This window comes from Notothenia rossii (genome assembly GCF_949606895.1).
Source record: "Notothenia rossii genome assembly, chromosome: 3".
Lineage (NCBI taxonomy): Eukaryota > Metazoa > Chordata > Actinopteri > Perciformes > Nototheniidae > Notothenia > Notothenia rossii.
The window spans coordinates 79263825-79277492 of record NC_136901.1 but is presented as its reverse complement, the minus strand read 5'-3'; the positions used below and the strand labels follow the sequence as shown (position 1 = coordinate 79277492).

The window sequence follows — 13668 nt, the reverse complement described above, 5'->3', positions numbered from 1 at the left end:
ACACCGACGTAAAACGGAGGGAGGGGGGTGAGGAAAGGGGGGCCAAGGGGGATGGATATGTTTCGTATCAGTGTGAGCAATTGAGAGGCTCTCCCCCCTCCCTCCCGTGTGCCCTCTCCTCTCGGTGACTCTCCTCCTACGTCAGCTCTTCCCTCTACTCGGTGATGACGTAGGTCTGAAATCGGGAGCTCCGGCGACGCAAAAAGCCCGATTTGGACAAAACCGAGTAAGGGGCGGAGCGAGAGTAAAACGTAAATGGAGTCACCGGACTCCGGTGTATTTGAGGAGGAGGAGGAGGAGGAGGGAGGGGATAGGGGTGCAGGAGAGGAAGAGAGGAGGAAGGGGAGACTGCGTTGAATACCAAAGAGGAATCTGTGTTGATATGTCTGGCACCAGATCGAGGTACCGTTCCTGAGTATTTTCCCCGGACCAGTCGGTAAACAAGACAGGTGCTTGTTCGGTGCAATTCATTCATTTCAGTTTAACCGCATTACATGTCAACATTATAAACGCCACACAGGACATGGCTGCTGATGGTGTTTTACATCGCAGCATCTCTATCGCCTTTTATGAATGGAAATGATTCCTGAGCTGCTGAAAACAGTAATGGATGCATCCACCTACACAAAATATGCCTCAATGTTTTGCTGCTGCGCATGTTCCCATACCTTCACTGTAATCTCATATTTTGATTTCAAGCAATCTTTAGCATTTGGTAAACGTTGTTTTCTCAATATTGGCTTGCATGTTTTCATTCTATGTTTGATCTTCGACTGACGTAAATCAGGTTATTAAATACTTGGAAGACACATCTCCTTTGCCTTGTGATGGACGATATACCTTTTTCACACTCTAAAGGACAATTAACAGGCGTTTCTGAGTGGATTTGGAGATTGTGAGTTAGATAACATATTAGTATAAAAACATGGACTCGCAGTCATCAGAGCAGTACCATCTGCACATACTGAATGAAGCGGCACAAACAGATCGCCATGTGACTTTCAAACACCAGCAATGTCATATTATTCCTATTATAGATTATAACTGTTTAACAAATGACGTTTTAGTGACAAAGCGCTTTATTCTCTGTTTAAACTGACAAGGACGATGTTCCAAAAACTCAATGAAATGTGAAGTCTTTTTAATGAATGGCATTCATGAATAAATAGATCCGCGCGCAGATATCAGCAGATATTTTGCAACCTGCAAACCCGTCACCAGCCTCACGTGAGGTAATCCGTGCTGTTTCTAAAAATAGATGTTACCGGTGACCGACGCACGGGACTGCGAGGCGCGCCCCCGTATCCCATCGTCCTATTTATAGATGAGGAGATTTCACTTGCAGCCCCCCAAAATAGATCTGTAGTACGTTCTTCAGGCGACGAACAGACACACACACACACACACACACACACACACACACACACACACACACACACACACACGCACACACACACACACACACACACACTCCGTTTTTATCTTTGATTTAAGATTAGGGTTAGTCTTTTGGGAATTCGATAAATGTAATGTATCCTCCAGTGATCAAGTGTTTGTGTTGCACCTAATCTGTTGTATAAAACTAAATGAAGGTGAATGTAGAAGACAAAGCTCGTTTTTTTTTAAAGATTATTGATTATTTTGACCCACTGTTTACCTTCTCTAACAGTTTTCAATATGCAGACAGTAGCTCGCGGATGAATCATCCTGCTACTTGCCTCAGCTTTTACTTGTTTCATCCCTTTTTCTGTTTCTTTTCCTTTGATATTTGTTTCTCTCATATTTTTTATCGGATGACTTAGCCGTCTCTCCTTCCTCTTCTATAGTTTATTTTTCCATTGCTGGTTCCCCAAGGGTAACAGATTATGACCAAAAGATCAGAGAAGAATGTAGAAGTGTCCTGTAGACTTGCAGCGATGGAGGACACTTCTTTTTTTACTCACAAAAAAGGACCTCTAGTCATCACTTTCAATGTGTACAGCTTCATTTAAGCTCTTGTAGTCGTAGCCTAAGCCTTGGTGATCAGTGCTGCACATCACATGTTGGAGCAGCGCCTCAGAGCGGATAGAAATACCTCACCAGGCTGTTGCTGAATTGGGGACGAAAATGTTTTGGCTTTTTTTGGATGCAGCGTCACACTCATTATTTAAGTAAGACAGTTCAATACAAAACCAATAAATCATTCAAAGTGTATTTATATAGTCCAATACCACAAACATTTTACATTTGTCTCATTGGACTTTACAGTTTGTACAGAATATGAACATTTATACCACACCCTCTGTCCTTGGACCGTCACATCGGACAAGTAAAAACTTCCAAAGAAACCCGGGGGAAAATTGAAGAAACCTCAGGGAGAGCAACAGAGGAGGATCCCTCTCTCCCAGGATAGGCAGACGTGCAATAGATGTCATGTGTGTAAATTAAAAAGGCAATATATTTACAACATGTAGTCCAAATTGTTGAAAATGCTTGAGTCTATAAATAAGAAGATGAATCCAGGTGGATGTCAACAGCCCTGTGGGTGCCATCAAATAAAAGGTGAGTGTCAGACAGGCACTGCCGCGACTCGGGATGCATGACTCGGGATCCACGACCTAGCACCACAGCAACAGGCACAGTCATCATTGAACAGAGGTTGTGCAAAACCTTTGTTATTCATTTTTTAAACAAAGGTTTTTTTCGTTTTCAAACCAACCATGAAAGGACTAATGTTGAGTCATGCTTCTCTTTCTACAGTTATATTGTTGGCCCAGTTGCATGAGTCGTGTCAAAGATGATCCAGAGGTCAATCTTCCTTCTGGAGGTGATCCAAGCAGCGATGTCAATGTGCGACAGGTCAGTGCTCTAAAGTGAAATGGTCCTTTGCTTGACTAGAAAAGTGCAGTAAAAGTGTGATGTATTATAAATACATTAAAACTCAAATTGGTCTGCCTTATTATGTTTTTATTGGTCTTCCCTTTCCTGTAGGTTGTTATAAAGGGTTGTGTGCATGCATGGTCATGCATGTCACATTAGAAGCATACAATACAATTAAGACATCTGAAAATAAGAATAGTAGGGCCCCTTTAACACCGCGGAAAATGGCAATAGACACTCATTTGTTTAGGAAACACAGCCACATCCTCTGCAGTTGTGAAAGTCTCAGTCTTTATTGTTATGGCCTGATTTCATGTTTTATTGATTTGTTTGTGCAGGTTATGACGATGGATTAAGTTTGATTCGTGATACTATAAAAAGTTGTTTATTATATCTACCCACACAACTTCCTATTCATTAAAGCTTTAAACTCCCAACTTATTGACATGTTCCTCAGGAACGATCCCTTATTGCAATATCACCAGTGGCTTGGAGGAAAAAGGAAAGTTTCTTTCCCCAAAATCTTGCAGTTTGGGTTTCTCTCGCTGCCACAAAGTTACAAATTGTTGTCCACACGCTGTGCTGTGTGCAGCATGGTCCTGTGCATCTTGGTGTCATTATCAACATAACAACTCAAGCTTTCTTGTTTCATGTAGAAAAAAAAACATTACATTGAGCGGACACCTCATTGTGTCTGCTGCATCATTAACTAGCCTGCGAGCAAGACTGTGACCTTGTCTCATTTTGCCCATCATTAGAGTAATTAATGACCATCTTTAACAATAAAATAGATTTTTTCTAATGAGCAAACGTTCTCATGTTTTGACCTTGTAGGCCGTCACCATCAATCACAAATTCATTTGACAGTGAATTATTTAGATTCTCTTCACACTTAAATGACAATGCCACTGTTTGTTCATGATTTTTTAAAAATTATTATTAATAAACCACATATTCATAATTTGTTTACATTAAAGCATGTAAACATGTCACAGTAGAGCCACGGAAAACAATGACGAAACCTGAAAATAAACATAATAGCAGACAGAGGCTGGAAAAAGGTGCTGCAGTACAGGATGAGAAAAACAAATACATTTTTGAACATTAAGGTGGGGTAGGTAAGTTTGAGAAACTGGCTCGAGATACACTTTTTGTTATATTCCATGGAATGCTCTTAACATCCCGATAGCAATGAATATCTAAGTGCTTTGACAAAAAATACATTAAAAATGTCCTCTGTGGAAGCTGTAGTAATGTAAAAAGCATGACCAATCATCTGAGCTGGCCCGGCTAAAATAACTGGATGGCCTACCTGCCTGTCAGCCTTCCATCTGGGCACAAACTTATCTCGTGCCCTCATTGGTCATGTGTGCGTTCGTGTCTGTTGGAGGAGGGGCTCTGTAAGGAAGTGGCAGATTTTTTCCGGTTGTGTATTTTCAAATTCTAGCGCACTCGAGCTGGTTTCTCCAAAGTTACCTACCCCACCTTTAAGCTATCTAAACATGTCACAGTAGAGGCACAAAATACAAATATGAACTGGAAAATTTGTAAAAAATGTCCTCTTTAACTGCAGACACTAATCTCCTAAAGACACACATTACATTTAAATATTCCCCAGGTTCTAAAAATAGATCAAACTAATATATAAATGCCATAACTTATGAAGGATGCAGTGTTTCAATGTATAACCCTGCAACATAAATCCTCTTCACTCAGACCTAATAAGTCATATGAGCGTTATCTTGCAGATCCATGTTTTTATGGAACAGGAGATTCCCTGTTTGAATACAGCACATCTCTGAGTGTCCTGTTGCCTATGTGAATCTCCTTTTCTCCGTATTTATGACTAAGCACACAACACTTTCTTCAAGATGTTGTTTTTTCAGAGATTGCCTATTTATTAATTTATTTTTGGAAACAGCGCTGGCAGACTTTCTCTGGCACAGAAAGCCCTCATCTGAATGCAGGAGCTTCGGGAACAAAAACACTCAAAGTTGTTTGTTTTTGTCCATCAAGCAGTCTCATAGGTACTTAAACTGTCCCGGTGTCCCACACACTCTCTCGTCTCATGCACTGCCATTGTTGCGGTTGTCATGATAATCCCTGCCATTGTGAGACGGGGTAGTGTTGGTATCATAGGTGGGAGGCAGATGAACATGGCTGTGGAGAGGCGGAGGGGTGAAGAGCGAGGGTCTGAGGGATGAGTGCCTCGTCTCCCTGACAGCAAATGGACTCAAATGAATCCAATTAGACGGCCGTCTTTGTGCCAGAAACTCCTGGTTGTCTCAATATTCATGTGGAGGCTCATTCAGTCTTCTAACTCTCTTTAGCACAATCACTTATCCAGGCACATTACGCAGAGCACTCACTCATTCATTTCTCCACTCACTGAGCCACTTCTATTTTACCCGGTAACTCTTTGTTCACTCTTTCACAGAGGCATGTCTGGTACATGTCTGGATTCTTTTTTGTAAACCAAAATAATAATTTGTTTTCTCATTCTGCCTGAGCTGCAGCACCTCTTTTCACCCTCTGTCTGAAACCAGAGCCCAGTCTGCTCTGATTGGTCAGCTGGTCGGCTCTGTTGTGATTAGTCCACCGCTTAGAGATGTCCTTCCTCTTATCACGTACAATCTGTTGGAGCACTAGCCAATAGAAGAGCGAGTGTTACATAGTGATGTCACTAGGAAGTAAAAAGGAGTCCAATGGAGGTGTGTCATGCAGTTCACTATAGCACTCACAGGAAAGGGAAACCCCCTGTAAGCACAATAGGGCCTCTTTAAGCAGGTGTAATGGGTATCATCTCTTAGCATATTAGCTAAAATGACCACTTAATACGGGGCACAAATAAAGCTGATTCAACTCCAACTCCCTCACTCACTCATGTTCACCTTCTTACTTGCTCACATTTGTTCTTTCACTCACTGATATCTGTACTTATCAATCATTCTCTCAGACTTCTCACACCTTTTCCCCTCATCCACACATTTGCTCCCTAGCTCAGACACAGATTCATTTGCTCATTCATACCTTCACCTATTCACAAGGATGTGTTGCTAACTTTATTCCTCACACAGTTCCTCTTTCCCTTTTTGATACAAACACAATTAGCTTTTTAATCATTCACTCGCTGACACTTTCACCTGCGCACACTAATATCATCTTTCGGTAACACTTTATATCAAGGTACAGAAATTAACCATCAACTAGTTGTTCATTAACATGCATATTAGCAGTATATTGGCTCTTTATTAGTCATTATAAAACACTTATTAATGCCTTATTCTACAAGACCATATTCTACAAGTAATAAGCCATTAGTTGAGAGTTTTTCCTCAATAACCCTCTAATTAGTGCTTATTTATTGCAAGTAAGGAAGTTGTTGTACATGAGTTTGGGTCTTAATATGCGCTGCTTAATATGGGCTTAATAAGGCAGTAGTACCACAAGAATAGTAATTCTCCCATAATAACACTTACAAAATATGATCTATTCTTATGTAACAACACATGAAACTATAAGTGTTAATTGTGCCTAAACAACTCAAAATTAGGTATTTATATCTAAGAACATGTTCCCTATTTTAAAGTGAAGCCTTGTTCATAACCAATAAGCTAGTAGTTTGACTCTAATTAGGTATTTCTATATAAGAACATTTTCCCTATTCTAAAGTGAAGTCTTGTTCATAACCAATAAGCTAGTAGTTTGACTCTAATTGACCTGAACAGGTTCCCTATTCTAAAGTTGCCTCCTCTTCACACTTTGTAAATACATTATAGCACACAACTACAACATGAACAGCACATGAACAAAGTAGGCACACATTGAAATATCTGTTTTATTAATGAACCACTAAAGAGAGGTTCACACACATACCAACACATGTCATGTTTCTCCAAGGCTGAGAACACATGCAGCCTGTACTTTTTAATAAAAACAGATTTTTAACAGAGTTTATGTATTTGTGATCATTCTGTGTGACCTGCTTGTATGTACTTACACACTAGGTGTACTGTTCTCTCTGTGTTGTACTGTCTCAGTGTGAACATAGATTAAACAGCCAGCCAAACTCCTTTGAGAGCCAGGGAATGAGCAGCCATGCTCCTTTATTGACTTATTTGCAGTCCACTGACATTCAAACAGTGAAGCTATTAAAAAAAGAAAGCACTTAATGATCTCATACATGCAAGTGTAACATACACAGATTAACACATAGGACCGCTAAGTGTAAACAAGGTAAATATAGCTAATGCTAGCTGTACAATAAGCATGTATAAAGGCTAGTATGGCGAACGCTAGCATGTATGCTAACGCCAGAGCGAATGCTAACGCATTTTCTCATTGTGTTTAAACATCTCCACAGGTCATCACATAAACACAATACATGTTACTAATCCTTACAGTGTAAGTCTCACACTTACACTTACAGTCATTGCTTTCTGACGGACTTGACCCTTTTACTCTTCAGGTTGCATAGGGAAAATTAGTAGCCGTCTACTCATAGATGTCTACTGCCATGCTATTCAGTTCACTTTCTCCTACTGTACCCGGTTTCCTTGCTAACCTTCAGTACAAATTTTACAAAAATATATGGAAATATGAAACATACAGGTCAATATCACCTTGCTATTGGTAACTGAACTGGCAATACCCCAAAACATATTCTTAGATATAAATGTTGAGTTATTTAGACACAATTAACACTTATAGTTTCATGTCTTGTTACAAAAGAATAGATCTAATTTGTTAAGTATTATTATGGGAGAATTACTATTCTTGTGCTACTACTGCCTTATTAGGCCCATTTTGAGCAGCGCATATTAAGACCAATACTCATGTACAACAACTTCCTTACTTGCAGCAAATAAGCACTAATTAGAGGGTTATTGAGGAAAAACTCTCAACTAATGGCTTATTAATTGTAGAATATAGTCATGTAGAACAAGGCATTAATAAGTGTTTTATAATTACTAATAAAGAGCCAATATACTGCTAATATGCATGTTAATTAACAACTAGTTGATGGTTAATTTGTGTACCTTAATATAAAGTGTTACCCATCTTTCTCTAGTCGTCATTCACAAACATTTGAGTTGCTACCTTCACCCATTCACACAGACTTCCAACCCACTTATTTCTATTTGTATTCAATCACATTACCTTGCTCACATTTCATTCTCTCTCTGTTATCCACACCTTCACTCACTCACTCACTCACTCACTCACTCACTCACTCACTCACTCACTCACTCACTCACTCACTCACTCACTCACTCACTCACTCACTCCCATCTTCACCCATTCACTCAGATTCAGTTTCTCAGTTATCCTATACCTTCACTCTTTCAGTAACTCACTCTCTCCTATGTTAATCTTCTGTCTTCCTCGTTCACTTACGCACATATTGACTTGCTTAACCTGTAAAATGCACTATTTCAGTCTCTTACTGCACTCACTCGTTATTCACACGGTTAAACTCTCATTCACCAACACTGCCTCTCTGTCACTGTCCTCCACAAACACTCTGAGCAGATGTATAGGAGCGTTCTCACACACACACACACACACACACACACACACACACACACACACACACACACACACACACACACACACACACACACACACACACACACACACACACACACACACACACACACACACACACACACACACACACACACACACACACTCGTATGGTCGCCAACAGGTGTGAATTTCACAGTTTTGGGCCGTTGGCAGGGACAGACTCTGCGGATGAGGGACGAGCAGCATGTCCCTGTGGATAAGGGACTAGCAGCATGTCCCTGCACCACCTTAGTCATCCAATCACAGGGAACAGAGAGGAAAGATCATCGCAGTGTGAATTGTGAAAGTTTAGCACAGATAAAATGTCAACAATTTTACTGATGGTGAGCAATGGATTGTGTTGATCTCAAAAGCAAATGGGGCTATAAATACCGTAAGTGAATTATGTTTAGACTACTTCGGAGTTAATAGGGGGGGAATGAAGGGGGGGGGGGAGTCATTTCAGGGTGTGGATCTTTCGCAGAGGTGAAACATACTTGTCCTTTTTCCTCTAAGACTGTCTTTTTTCCCTGTTTATTTTTACACCCATAGAGTCAAGGTCTGCGCTCTGCTTCTTGAAAGGAAGGAGCTAATCTGTCGCCTAGCAACACCTCCCACTCCTGCATTGAGGCGGGAGCGAACGAGAGGATGTGGAGTAAAGAGGAGAGTTGAGGAGGAAAGAGAGAGACATTTAGGGAGCAGAGAGGTGTGGGGGAGAGGGACATTATTGTGTGATATCTGAAGCATCGCATACTAAAAGCTAATATGAGTCGCCTACAGTCCATATATAGCTCAATTCTGCATACATGTGCTTACATTTACACACTCTTAACCCCCTGGAGTTCAGGTTGAATGTTGTCTTTGTGAAGCACTTTTGAAACTTTCCTCAACCCAAATTCATCAATACACCATCAGCTAGAATCTCATGATATTTAAACAAAGTCTACATTTATACTCAGGTGTTGAACTTGTAACTCTAGTTCAGTTTTCTGAATCTTATTACATGAAACATGACATTGGGCAGGGGACACATGCCACAAAGAATAAAGTAACTCATCACAAAATCTTAAGTTTATTTTAAAATGTTATGCAGCCAAAGGAGATGTTAACATAACATGAGGGGACCTTTCTCCCTGCGTGTGCCTCTCCACCTCTGTTTCCTACTTCTTACTTGCCACCCTTTTCCCTCAACCTATCCTAAGGGAGTTAGGGTGTTAGTTTAGCTGCTATATGCTTGGACTGTTGGGGGGGAAGCCTTACTTCGTCTTTCTGTCTGTTTGTACCTGTGTACTCTCATGTTCCGATTAACCCAGCTTCCCCCAAATCTCCTTTTTGTGTTCATATATATACGCTGGGATCCTGAGTCGAGGCTAATCCTGTTGCTGTGGTCCTGTGTCCTGGATCCTCTATCTTGAGTACTGGATCTGAGTCCTGGACTTTGGGTCGTGGCTGAACCAGTCTCTGCGGTCCTGCCTGACTCTCACCATACTACTTCCCTGATGGCTCCCACAAGATTGCTGACATCCTCGTGGATTCATCTTTTTGTTATAGACACATGCATTTCCAAACATTTGGTCTACCTATGTTGTAAATGTATTATCTTTTCGATTTACACACTTTTACATTTTTTTTTTTTAAACTGCCATAATTCCCAAACCCTACATTCCTGAGACATAACTTATCATGACAAACGTAGGAAAACATCTCGTAGCTTGACAAATGACAAATAATTCAGCAAAAATAATGAAACAAAATGCTTTTTGAGGGCATGAAGTGACAAAAACGTTCAACATTCCTACATTAAAACCCATTGTAATTTCAGGCAGATATTTCCTCACGGCAGCAGCCGCACTTAGATAAACTGCCAAAAAGGCCACATTATTAACCCAAAAGTACACAAAAATTACACTTCAGATACTCAACTTCCTTGACATGCTTCACGTTTTGAAATTTCACAGATTTCTGTTACGGTTCTTCCACAAAACGTTCACATGTGAGAGGTTTATCTCTCATTCAGAACAATGAAGCCTTTGATCTCTACAGAGCTCGTTAGCTCAACTATAAACACCTGTGTAATGGAACACGATGATGTCATCACTCCAACTGACATGCTCAGAGCAGCAGACTTCAGATAGCAGTGTGCTAATAACAGTCCAGCCGTGAAGACATCTACAGGACAGTTTTGAGATTTCTTCAAATGCCGTTGCCATGGCAACACAATGCTCGCCTTGAAACATGGTTTTCTCATAACTTCAGTGAAAATACTCATAACAGCCTAGAACTTCAGAGGTTTGTTAACGATGCAGCCATCAACGCAACTAAGCGTAGTATGGGGTGTCATCAAATGCCGTTGCCATGGCGACAGATCGTCATCAAGTTAGTTCACAAGTTTGCAGTTCAAATATTCTGCGGCTTTTCCAAGCCTTTTTACTTTATTTTCTTCTCTCATCACACATTCAAGCCCCCACTGTTCATTTATCATTTTAATCAAAATTCTTCACTTTCTTCTTACACATTACATTTCAGCATAGCAGTTTAGCATCACATTTTCAGCATAAAGCATTCCCACTAGCAATTTCTTCAGGAATTGCAATCTCTAGTTAAACAATGTAATTGTAAAGGTCCAAGTTGAATCCTACTTTTTGAACCCAATGCATGCTGGGACAGACTCCAGCCCTCAAGCGACCCAGGATATGTGGTGTAGAACATGTAAGATTCATTAGTCAAGGCTTCAAATAGTGTCTCTAAATCGAAGTATAAATTCCCATATGTATAAACACAATGCTCACAATATATGTGCGGTGTTATCTGTTGCCCTGCTCACACAGCAGCTCCTTCTGCTGTCCGTCGACACACAGCTGAACCTGTGAATGTGAACGACACATGCACCCACACACACACAGCTCCACCCACACTCCCGCTCCTCACCTCCCGCCTTTACCCATCGCTCCCTGCCTCATTTTCTCTCGCCGTGGCTTTGTGAGCCAGTAGCCTTGCACCTTCTCTCTTTCACTTTTCAATATCCAGTTTATTTTTAGCAGCCAGTGCAGAGCGGGGGTGGGGGGGGCACAGGTTTTTCACAAGAACTGTTGAGTTGTGTTCAGAGTTATTCTGTTCTGTCTCCCCAAGGTCTCTCGGACTATACTTAGACCTGCAGGAGAACATGGGGAAAATAACTCTATAAATAGCCAGAACATTTATATAGAAGCTTTATTCTACATTACGTGGGCTTGAACATGTGTCTGTGCTCAAGGATAACATCAGAATACATCCAATCAATCGAATACAAAAGGTCTTTTTTCAACCGTTTCACATTCATTTTTATACATTTTCATAGAATGTGTATCCTTGTTATGAAGTCATGTTTACCCACATGTGTTCCTCCTCGCTGTGGGCACATGCAGAGGCTCTACTGTAACATACCAGCACACACACAGACTCTTTCTCCCCACAGTAACTTGGTGCTGATGCGGGGTTGCCATGGCGACGTGATGTAGATGTGTTACATCACGAGAGACCTCCGAGCAGCAGATCTTTCATTGAGACTCCCTCTCCCCCGTTTCTCTCCCCCCCCTTTTGTTTTCCTTTTTTGTTTGCCTCGCTCCCCTCGATTAACTCTCAGCCTCGATTTCAGATAAAAGGTGGACGACGGATCAAAGACAAAAGAAACGGCGGGCCTGATACCTGGACGCACGTTTGGCTTCATTTGAACACCCAGACGTATACGCTGAAGATGAGCAGAGAGCGAGGTGTTGCATAACAAACGCAGAGTGGGTTGATGAGAGTGAGGGAGGAGCAGATGTGCTGAATGGGCTTCACATCAGCCACTAAACCATATTTGTGCCTTGCACTCTTTTCCCTTGTGTCCGCGCTCAAAATAAATCAAAAATAGTTCTGTATTGACCCTTGGTTATGATAGAGATCCCATGACTCCCCTTATAAAACTATTATTATCCCCTCTTTATTGTCCTCGATATTTAACTGATTCATATTTCTGGGCTGATTCATGAATGGACGGGGTCAATTACTGTGGCTCGTTTTCATTTTAGTGTTCTTTCTATCTATAGCTCTTCAAAAAACACAAAATAACACGAACCAGACCTGGAGGGTGTCAACAAGCTGGAAAACACATGACAGGGTTTAGAAAAGCCTTTTTTTCCAGGAAAACCTCCTTTTATTAGATATTGCTTTCATTAGCATTAGAATTGCCTCTAAAAATCAGGTTGGGAAATATCGTGCTCTCTGAATTTCCTGTTGCTGATGTTTGTGGGTATTTCAGGTTTGTTGTTTTGTTAATAGGAAGGGAGATTGTACCTATTTTAGGAGATGTTATTAATAGTTATTGGGCATATGTGAGTGGTCTTAACTAAGTACATGTTCCTGTGCACCATTTGTATTCTCCATTTGCTGCTGCTACATAATCCTACTTTTCATTTTAGAGGGAAATCATGTATGGCCTAATACTTCATTTTCCAACTTAATTGCAGATAAAAATGTTACCTGAAGAACAATAAGATGACAAGACACAATACTTTGTCATTGCATGTCAATTTGGTTTGGCAGCAATACACTCCTCTTATCAGCATGGATATAGATATACTGTACTGTATTTAAAGAGGAAAGTATATAAACACAAATACAAAGTTAAATACTGTAAATAGTCATAATATTCACTGTGCACAAACAATTCAAAATGAAAAAACGCCCATATTTATAGTTGGGTATCCGATAATACAATATGACGTCTGCTAACAGTTTATTAAGTTGTTCATAACAGAAACAAGATTTAACTTCCTGACATGTTTATAAATCAATATTCATGATGATATATGAGTATATGTTATACTATATAAGATAATATAAAAGTGTTTTGTAAGTTATATCAGTTAAAAAAACATATTTTCCTTTTGTTTGCCAGAAAGCCCTTCACAAATAAATGTACATTTAGTTAAAGATTCATGTACTGAAAGACTCACGAGAAAAACATTGCAAGCAAATAACGCTTTGCATCAAGAGGAATGTAAACAACGGCCAAAACTCCTTTTTAAAACTCTTTTTTATTGTTTGATATAAGTTATAAAACTGTAGCGAAATGCATCCGAATTGACTTATGTGAGAGGATACAGGAGGTTGTGTTGACAACAAGAGAGTTAGCGTATAGAATAATGAAAACATTGTTGTATTGGAAAGGATCTGAATACTTCTTGTCCTCTCAAACTCACAGCCTAAAAAGTGTTCACA

The 13668-nt window shown here is 40.3% G+C and overlaps 1 long non-coding RNA gene across 1 annotated transcript; it reads left to right on the top strand.

Moving 5' to 3' along the window:
- Positions 1-337: 337 nt before the first annotated feature.
- On the top strand, positions 338-12549 carry LOC307033270. Its single transcript, XR_013806442.1, has 3 exons — positions 338-449; positions 2740-2838; positions 8980-12549. It is a non-coding gene; the product is annotated as an uncharacterized lncRNA (long non-coding RNA).
- Positions 12550-13668: the final 1119 nt, after the last annotated feature.